Source organism: Montipora capricornis, chromosome 10 (genome assembly GCF_036669925.1).
Source record: "Montipora capricornis isolate CH-2021 chromosome 10, ASM3666992v2, whole genome shotgun sequence".
Lineage (NCBI taxonomy): Eukaryota > Metazoa > Cnidaria > Anthozoa > Scleractinia > Acroporidae > Montipora > Montipora capricornis.
Genome location: NC_090892.1, coordinates 49,117,722 through 49,127,599, shown reverse-complemented (window position 1 = coordinate 49,127,599; position 9,878 = coordinate 49,117,722). Strand labels below are relative to the sequence as shown.

At 41.5% G+C, this 9,878-nt stretch overlaps 1 long non-coding RNA gene and 1 pseudogene across 1 annotated transcript in view; both read left to right on the top strand.

Moving 5' to 3' along the window:
• The first annotated feature begins 1,301 nt into the window (after positions 1-1,301).
• The window catches only part of LOC138018491 (uncharacterized), an 18,062-nt gene continuing 9,485 nt past the window's right edge, over positions 1,302-9,878 (top strand). Inside the window, exon 1 of the long non-coding RNA XR_011126035.1 lies at positions 1,302-1,412. This is a non-coding gene — a long non-coding RNA (uncharacterized lncRNA). The remainder of the gene's footprint in view (positions 1,413-9,878) is intronic.
• The window catches only part of LOC138018911 (uncharacterized), a 1,453-nt pseudogene continuing 542 nt past the window's right edge, over positions 8,968-9,878 (top strand).

Below are 9,878 nucleotides of genomic sequence, written 5' to 3'. Positions count from 1 at the left end.
GAGGCCCAAGGTGCAGTTGTTTTTGTCACTTATCTCAAGTTCTTTGTCTCTCCGACGTTTGGTATAATTATTCTGTTACTGACCTTGCAAACGGCATATCGCGCGTCTCTGACAAAAGATCTTAATTAGAATCTCGACATTCTTATCTAAGACGCTACTGGAAGCCTATTCTCTGGTTGCTTTTCCGTTAGAGGAGAATAGATCCGACGTTTTTGGGTGAAATATGCGTAAGCAAAATTAGTCGTTTGTAAGGTTTTATAAGAAACCCAACAAGCCTCCCTCTGGAATGAGTAGACTCGACATATCCAAAGGGAAAAGGCGCGTTTCTTTTCTCTCTAATTCAAATCCGTCACTAATCCATGGGTACAATAGCAATTTTCATCTGGGCCCCTCGCGCAAGTTTTCCAATAAACCTTGGTAGAGACAGAAAGGTAAATCAATTGCAACAAGTAAAAGACTGTATACTTTAAAGCAAAATTAGTCTGTTTACGCTTTTGACATATCGTATTGTTACTTGGTCATCTTTACTTCGTTAACTACCTTTATCTACACACAAAATACACCGAAGAAATGCTACACACGCACACCCACGCGCCTGGAAGTTTCAATATGACAGGCGCATTGTGAGATAATGCCTTGGAAGAGTAAGGCTGAGTTTCCATTGCTTATCAAGATACTACTCCTTTTATTGTTAAGCACATATAAATTTTTCAGTTGCATGAGGAATCAACCGATGTTCACGTTAATGTTAGTCTCAAGGATATCGTTTACGGTGTTCTAACAAAAAGGTAGGATGAATTGCCCCTAAGTGTTCTGTTTAATGATTTATAGGAAAAATATGTTAGTGGAAGTGGTACAAGAAGAAAGAACTTTAAACAATCAAACTGGCTGGTAACCCCGGCGAAGCGAGTTATACTTGATTGAGTACCCCCTCCTGAGCGGAGTTTCTGGATTATAGTAACTCATTTATTTGCGATGATAAAATTATACGTCTGTGATACTTTGAAGTACTTTCATTTTTTGTAAAGTTATTATGACAATAATAATAATAATATTATGATGATGATACGACGATGATTATGATGGTTATCATTATCATTACTTTGTAAATGCATCATGTCAAAAGTACAGTCGAGAGCCGACTGTTCTGGGCAATTCCACTTGGAAAAGGCAATGAAATATCACAAGCAGTGTTTGACGCATGGATGTTAGGCAATTCCACACACTGCCGATGCGTAATCTGCAGGTACGGGTGACGTGGTAATGGTAATGAATTTATATAGCGCATTTTCTATTTACACAGTCAAATGCGCTTTACAAGCAATTGATCTATTGGTGAGATCGGACATCAGCATATTCATGCGCTGCTGGCAGCCGCTAAGAATTATCGTGGTTATTCATCTGAATTGACGGTAGGAAAGTTTGGGCTGAGCGAGATAGCTAAAAAAGTCAAATTCATCAATATTCATATATATGCTACAAAGTAAATTTAAGGTTAAAAAAACCTTAACTGAAAGAGGCTACCAACTTAATTTGCCCCCGGATTTTAGAGTAGCTTGGTGTAGCAATTATCTCCGAGCAGGTACCCTCCCAACCATGATAACAAACGAGGAGAGACCACAACACCGGGAACTCCTTGCGAATAGTGCGTGGGTTCACACGGAGTTATGAACATTGAAGGATTGTGACGCTCAGGGCCTACGGTTTATCGTCCTTGAGTCTAACCATTTGCAGATGTAATTACAAATGCTGCACGTTCTCCTCAGTTGTTTAAAGACCCTGAGTGTTGGTCCGGCCGGAGGCAAACTCACGGCCTCCCGCAAGGCAGCCCGGTGCTCAATCAACTGAGCCACTGGTGCGCGGTGGCTCAGTTTGCGCATATGTGGTCCCAGCACAGTTGGCTCAGTTGGTTCAGTATCGAATTGCCTTCCATTTAGAAGATGACAGATGACTATAAAGGGCCTTGCCATATCCAGGGAGCTCGAGATGAGTTTTCTTCTGCATTGCCCTTACCGCTTGCTCCAAGTGGCTTCCGCATCCTGTTTATAGGTTCGTTCGATCAACCGATGTCCGTCGTGACGTGATGCTGTTCCTCTTGGTAAGTTAAGGAATTGTCACATGAGTTCTCAGAGCGGCTCATTTCCTGGGTGATCATTATGCAGGCTTTGAATCTGTTTTTCCGTACTTCCTCGTTTTCTGCACGTAACGGGGACATCCCACAAAGCTTGCGCCTGACTCGAGCTGTACGACCTTCCACGATTTCTTTTGATCGCAAAAAAACATCTTAAAAGCTGTATTGTGTTGACAAGTAGTACTTTGCAGCCTTCTTTAGGTCTTTCAACGCCGTGTCTAGATTTCATTACTCTCTCTGATCTCGAAAGTTCCCATCATATCAATGAGAAAATTATCTGTCATTCTATATCACAATCTACTGTCTTGTTGCCCCTCCCCAACGTCATATGTCAGTTTTTTTCAGATGATTGTAGGCTCGAAGTAAACCACTTGAATGCGGTGTTCAGGCACGTGATTGGGCTTTGATTATCGCATGCCTTCTAGGTGTTAAACGCTAAACCTTGCGCTGAGGACGCTCTCTTGCCGCACACTCACTTATGGGAGAAGACTAAAAACACAACACACCTTAGTCCTTTTCACATTCCCCAAACAGGCAACCATCATGAACTGGTATAAATTACTGTTTTTTTTTCCCAGGGATGCCGCAGGCAGGCACGGTAACAATTCAGGCCCATTCCTTTATTATTATTATTATTTTTATTTTTCTTTTTGTTTTTTTTTTTTTCTTCGTAGTAGTCTTTCGTTTTCCGCATAACCCGCGGAAATTGAATTAAGCCCCACAAACCGGGGAAGAAGTTGACTAACAGTAGCGATTTAGAAAGGACTTCAGAGGAAGTCGATCATGTCAATGATATTACCAAACCCAAACAACAGAATAAAAAAATAGCCTTCAACGGCCAAATAAAATAAAAATGAAATAGTTTAAAAAAGTTAGAGATCGTCTTCGCGGGGACTTCGCAGTGGTCTCCCATTCAAGTACTAACCCCATCCGAATGGGCCTAACTTTAGTAGACACTTTAACTTAAGTTACATCAAATTTAATGGTATGTGATAGGTCAAGCCAATGACATTCCACAACAAAAAATATATCCATTCCTTCTTGTACAGGAATAAAAAATAGGCACGCATTGCGTACGTGTTGTAGTGCAGTAACACCGTAGGGTTCTTACAGCCAAGAATTGGCTATTTGAGCCTTACGGCGCCTGCTCACACCTCGTTCTAACATGTATGCACCAATTAGAGACGCTTTTGATTGTTATTCACGAAAACCAATGAGAAGACACTTTGCTTCAGGGTACCCCAGAGCTCTTCTCTCCCTCGGTCAAGAGAAGAGCTCTGGGGTCGAGATTGGTACATCGCAAAATCGAAAGTGTCATCGAATTCAGCGGGCGCCGTGATTAAGTTACCTTGCGTGTTTACTCGCGAAACGAATTGTACCTCTGTGTCAAAATGATGGCAAGGTACCGGCTTTTTGTTTTTGTTCGTTTGTTTTTTTTTTCTTTCAAGTGTTATAACGTTTGATGAAAAATGTGCGAATTCAACACAAAGATCACAATCGCCCAACTCTTTAGGTTGACCATTGTTTCTGCAAAGTCAATAATTTACTCTCCTATACGAGGTTATTTATCACCAAGGTAATTCCATCGTTTTGGAAATGGCAGCTGCTTTATTATTAATCAGTGACACAAATTCTTGCCGATTTTGGCGCTCATTTTGTTGAAACTCAAGCACGCTTCCAACAGACCTGTTTCTTTTAGTGATTTATGTACGCGCTGCAGGCTTATTGACACCACGGTCTTACACTCTTACAACCCGGTTACAGTGTGTTGCACTACCACAAAAACGTGAAAAGAAAATTAGAAAAAAAAGTCTTAAACAACTATTTTGTTTTATACACAGAGCAAAGGAAACGAATGAAGTAGCCGATCTCCAGTCAGTATTCCAAAGAAGTCTGACCTTTTTTATCCTGACATTCCTCAAAGAGCTTTAGTACAATTGAATTCTGATAGCGTTGCTGTGCTGATTGTTGAGGCCCCATTAGGGGAGGGGGGATTTAAGTATCTCGTATCCTATTAATTGTTGGCCTATGTATCCTGTATCCCGTTAATTCCTGTGGTTTTGTACCTCTGTAATGCCAGTCTGGTTTTTTTAATATCCCGCATCCCGTTGTTCCCAAATATCCCTTATTTCTATATGTGTTTTACCTAAATATCCCGTATCCTGATAGCCCCTCTCGTTGTTTCCATTTGCAAATTTAGTAGCATAAATTCTAAGAGACAACCTCTTCCTGTCTTTTTAACAAATAACTTCCAGTTAAATTACAGAATTATTTTTCTGGTAATCTCTCCCCATTTTCCTAACTTTACCCGTAGTTGTAGTTCGCTATAACTGGACAGTTTGTGTTACCTGTTTGTGCATTCCAAGGATACGTCCTTATAGGCGGTTTTTTTAGTGGATAAATTTTGCTTTTGCGTTATTGGTCAGACAACTAGATATACATGATCGCTTGAGATAATCGAAAAAGAAAGTGTAAGGGAATCACAACGCTCTCAAATTGTCCATGAATAGAAAGATGACCCCCTAGCGTCCACAACCCTCTGGCGAGTACCACGAGGACTGAATGGTTGGGACAAGAATGAATACACCAATTGCGTGAAATGTGGCTTTCCTCTCACTAGAAAAGAAATCCAAATATTCGTGCACGAAACACGGTTAGAAGCCAAAAGCTAAACGACTGTTTAGTTTATTTCAACACGCTAACCAATTCTATTCACTTGCGCTACTTCACACAAAAAGGCATTTTTTGTTCATATCCGTTACTTTCATGTGCGAATGTTTACTTCACACGACCGCTTACATACAAACAGAGCAAAGGGTACAAAAAAAACACAGAAACAGACCTTGCAGCTGTAAATTTTCTGTTTCGAAAGCAGTATAAGGAGATTGTATTTATGCGGATCTTCAAACGGTGAATAATCACCCTCGGAAATTGCATACTAATAGTTTTCGAAAACAGGTTTTGTTGAACGCCAGAATACGGTTGCAACACAAGAGATCAGTCATTTTTTCCTTTGTTACCACTAGTGGAGATTCTCTCTTCCCAATCTTAAAAAGAAAATCAACAAAGAAATTTACATTGGAATTCACACGATTTTGCATCAATAGCTTAGTTGAAGGGGATTGAATAGACAGTTTCCCAGAATAGAGGGAGTTCATTGCAACAATATTGCTCTTCAAATTTCATTTCCTCTTTCGGTAGTTTTGAGATAATAAAAATAGAGGTCGTAGATCCTCTTTGACAATGATGATTCAACTTCTGAAAGCTCGACCCCTTTGTAAGATGTTTTTTTCTCTCTTTGAAATATTACTAGCCATGATCATTTTCAATTCGGGTAAAAGGGATGGTACAGACCGTTCGGATACGTTTAGTTGCAGTTCCGTTATATGTGGCAAAAGTTCTAGCCAATCCAAGTAAATCTCCGACTTCGCAGAATCCTTTGAATAATACTGAAATGAATAATCTTTGGCTGAATACAGATTTTCCATTTACACAAGTACATACATAACAGTTGTAACAATCTGATCGCGAGAAAAAAGGATTGGAGTAGTTCTAAGGGCAGTTTCAAATACATCAACAATAAAAACGATTTGCCTTTCGGTTTTGGAGAAACTAACGCAGTGTGAGTGCCGATCCAACGAGCTTCAACTTTTCTTCGCACTGATCAGACGGCTGTAAGATGAAGTAAAGCAACAGAAAGGAAAGGCAAAAGAATAGCATCGTAAAACAATCACCGCCGTTTCGGAATTGAGAAAAGAAACATCTTTCACATCCTTCCTTTAGGATTGGATTTGGTTTTCCTATGCATTCCAAGAATGAAAACTATAGCAAAAATTCAAGTTTTGTTTAGGGATCGTACGTTATACAGGAAGCGCTTTTCTTTTGGTCTTAAACGAGAACCCCGTTGTTTCGTTGTCGTTTTTGGATAGTCAACAGTGTTTTGCATCCTCGCCGCCAATGGTTGAATGACGAGCATGGTCAGTTGACTTACTAAGTCAAAAATGAGAAACCTGCATGAACAACCTCGTTCCCAGGGTCTCTCTTCTCTGCCTCCATTGTTCAACGACAATGGAAAGAAGAGAAGAGAGACCCTGGGGACGAGGTTGCTGCATGAAAAGACGAACAGGCGTCTGGGTTTAAGGTAATTCCCTTGAAATTGTTCCACTATCAAACTTTCTTGGAAACTTGGCATAATTAACATTCATGATATGAACATTAAAAAAATGCAAAAAAAAAATGGGGTCACCGTGCTTGTTTACGCGTCAGCAGGCTCTTAAAATGGGGTATTATTACTGTTTTCGCGTTAAAAATTCGAATCACCTTCATACAGAATTAAGTCTTGGTTACTTCAAAGACACAAAATTTTATTTTGAAAATAAAGCTTCTTTTATTTACATAAGCAGTAATGCTTCATTTACGCCGACTTTGATTCCGTGGTTGTGGGAACAGTGCACTTTTTGGGACAGTTCCGTGGTTAGCTTTAAGTCCTCGCCTTGGGTAAAATACACCCAGTACGGAACTGTTTTCCAAAAAAAATTCATGTTCTACTATCAAACTTTTTTTCTTCTTCAAATATGTTCTTTATTAGACTGTTCTAAGCAAATACCTGAAAAAAAAAAAAATCGGGGGTCACCGTGCTCGTTTGAGAGAAAAGGAGCATTTATTTCGCTATCGGGTTTAGTTTGAGCGAAATCTTTTACGTTTTGTATGCGCACGTGCTCGTGTGCGCGCGCTAATGACGCGAAAATCGTGTGCAGTAAGGATGCGCAATACAATACTAAGGAATTACCTTAATGTGCATTAAGAAACGAAACTTGCTGCGGTGTTGTACATTGCTTCGTTGAGGGCGTCTCAGGGGTTAGAACAAGTCGAGGGTACCTCCGCCCCACTCCGCTCAAGAAAAAAAAAAAGAGCATTTCTGGAGTGGAGGGGACAGCTGTACGCAGAGTCGCTGAGCCAAGAGAGCCCCCGGTTGACGTACTTTTAACGGAAGTCTTCTTATTTTGACAGAAATACTAATGATTGCGCATGAAAATACAAGTCGTCGATATACTTGTACGGCTGTTGATTAAATGACGTGGAGAATACCAAGTTGACAAATGCGGGGAAAGTGGTCCAGATTTCCAGACCCTGTTCTCTCGATTCAGCTGCAGTTGGAGCACTTGAGAATCAACACTGCGTACTTATCTTTTATAAAACTGTTGGCTGTCCAAACAATGTTTCGTTTAGTGCAAAATGCAGTCTGCGGAAACAACCCAAACTCTTTACTAATGCTAACTTCAGGCCACTTCAGGCCTCAAACGATACAATATTAGAATACCATTATCCTTTTTAACGAGGGAAAACGTATTAACCACACGTTTTCTGACATAGAGCCCTCAATTAAATAAGGAAAGTGAATTTAACAATACAATAAAGAAAAAAAATAAAGCAACTAGTTAACAACACACGTATTTTTCAACTCGAACTGATCTACCATAACAAAGCTGATCAAGGTGCTGATATGAGCCCAATCGTTGCAAGGAAAATGGCTCACTTTCTTCTTAATAGAGCACCTTTTGTTATGGAAGAAAGGAAAGAAACTTTTATCAAGTGTCTAGTTTTCTAGCCCTGTAGCACTAATAAGGAACACTGAGCATGCTCCGTAAACGGTGGAAACCGGTTTGGATCCGCCCCTGATATTGGTGGGAGGGGAGTGCTCTTACCACTAGGCCAACCATGCACCTCCGGTGCAAGGAATAATTCATTAGTCAAAACATGCTCCAAAGCAATGCTTTTACAATGTACATCTCAATCATTAAAAAGAGCTACAGCACAAAAAGGAAAGGTTCCAAAGGTTTGCAAAGTCAATTTGTAATATGGTACAGTTAACTTATCTTTACAAGCCCCACTGCGACCTTCCTGTTCGCGTTAAGGAACTTTATTTGAAGGTGCTCGCACACTAGGGGTCATTTTGCAGCTACATGACCCTGGAACATGCAGCAGTTTTAAACTCATATTCCATACATATAACGTGGCATAGAGCGGGAACCTATAGCGGGGACACGAAGCACCTACCAAATCACAACATGTACACACAGAACAAACTGCGCCATAAGCATGTCCCTGGGACATCTATCCATTTTACTCACACACTACGGGGCATTTTACATGCATGTGTACCGGGGACATGCAGCGAGTAAAAAATCACAACCAACACAGACAATTAAGCACAGCAGCGGGAACATGTCCCAGGGACTTGTAGCGGAGGTAAATTACTGTTTCGTTCACATGAGGAGGGCTGTAGCATGCGCCTGTATCGGACGCACGCGGCAGGGACAACATCAAATTGCGCACATACATTCGCTAATGCAGCCATTACAGGTCCCGGGGACAGGAAGCCGCAGTCAAATCCCGTTCCATACATACGAGAGGAAATGCAGCAGGCACTTTTATTCGGAGCTCACAGCAGGGACAAAACGTATTTACGCACACACACTTTCAACTGCAGTTATTGCGTGTTCCAGACACATGTACCCACAAGGTGTCCTATTGTCTGAGTTCTTCGTGCCACACGATTTCACACCTATGTGTTACAGCATCGTGTCTCGCCAAAGTTCATTTGGTCAACCTTTATGCGGCATGTTACAGCAACGAATGTTGCAAAAACGACGATTTTTATCGTGTGAACAGCTCGAGAGCGCGCGTCTGCAGCTTTACTACAGACTTAACCAATCACAGACAGCAAAGAAAAGGCAATACAATACTGCCATGCTTACGTACTTGCGATAAACACACAATTGGACGAAAATAGATGGATAATTGCATTGTTTTGGAATGCAATAAATACGGAAGCAACGTTTTAAACGTCGCCATTGACTAGTCATGATGGCGGTGCGTGAAGTTGCCAGAAAGCGTAAGTTCATGTTGCTGATTTTGATGCAGCTTTTAGACGACGACCTTCCTGCGACTATCGAACGACGAGTGTGGACTCGCGAGTGGATAAAACGAAAAGAGGAATTGGGGGGCCTATCATAGCCTGTTTCGAGAATTAGCGGCGGAAGACACCCTTGGGTTTGGCGAATACATGAGGATGCCTCATGCCAAGTTCCTAGCATTAGTGGAGGTTGTGGGGCCCCTTTTAACAAAGCAAAAGACCCATATGAGGACATCTATTGCGCCAAACGAAAGACTTGCCCTTGGTATCAGATACTTGGCAACAGGAGAGACGTTCAAGTCCCTTTCCTTTCAGTTTCGGATTGGCAAGAGTACTGTGTCTCAGATTGTAATGGGAGTATGCGACGCGATTTACCAAGTTTTGGGAAGCCAACACTTAAAAACGCCCAACCTCGTAGAAAACTGGCGCGAAATTGCAACATTATTCTACTCTAAGTGAAATATTCCAAATAACATTGGTGCTATAGACGGAAAACGGATTTTGATCCAGAAGCCCCCAAATGCTGGTTCCCATTTCAACGACTACAAAGGGAACGAAAGTGTTATTGCGTTAATCATGTCGGGACCGAGTTACGAGTGCCTCTATGCAGATGTAGGCATCAACGGGCGAAACTCAGACGGACACGCATGGGCACGGTGCTCACTGAAGAAGGCTTTGCACAGCCCAGACAATCCGCTTAACATACCTCCTCCTTGCCCATTGCCCGGGGCTAGCAAGGCAGTTCCTTTTGTCATAACAGCAGACGAGGCGTTTTCTTTGGCAAGCTACATGCTGAAGCCGTATCCTTGAAAGAGCCTTACAGTCGAGGAA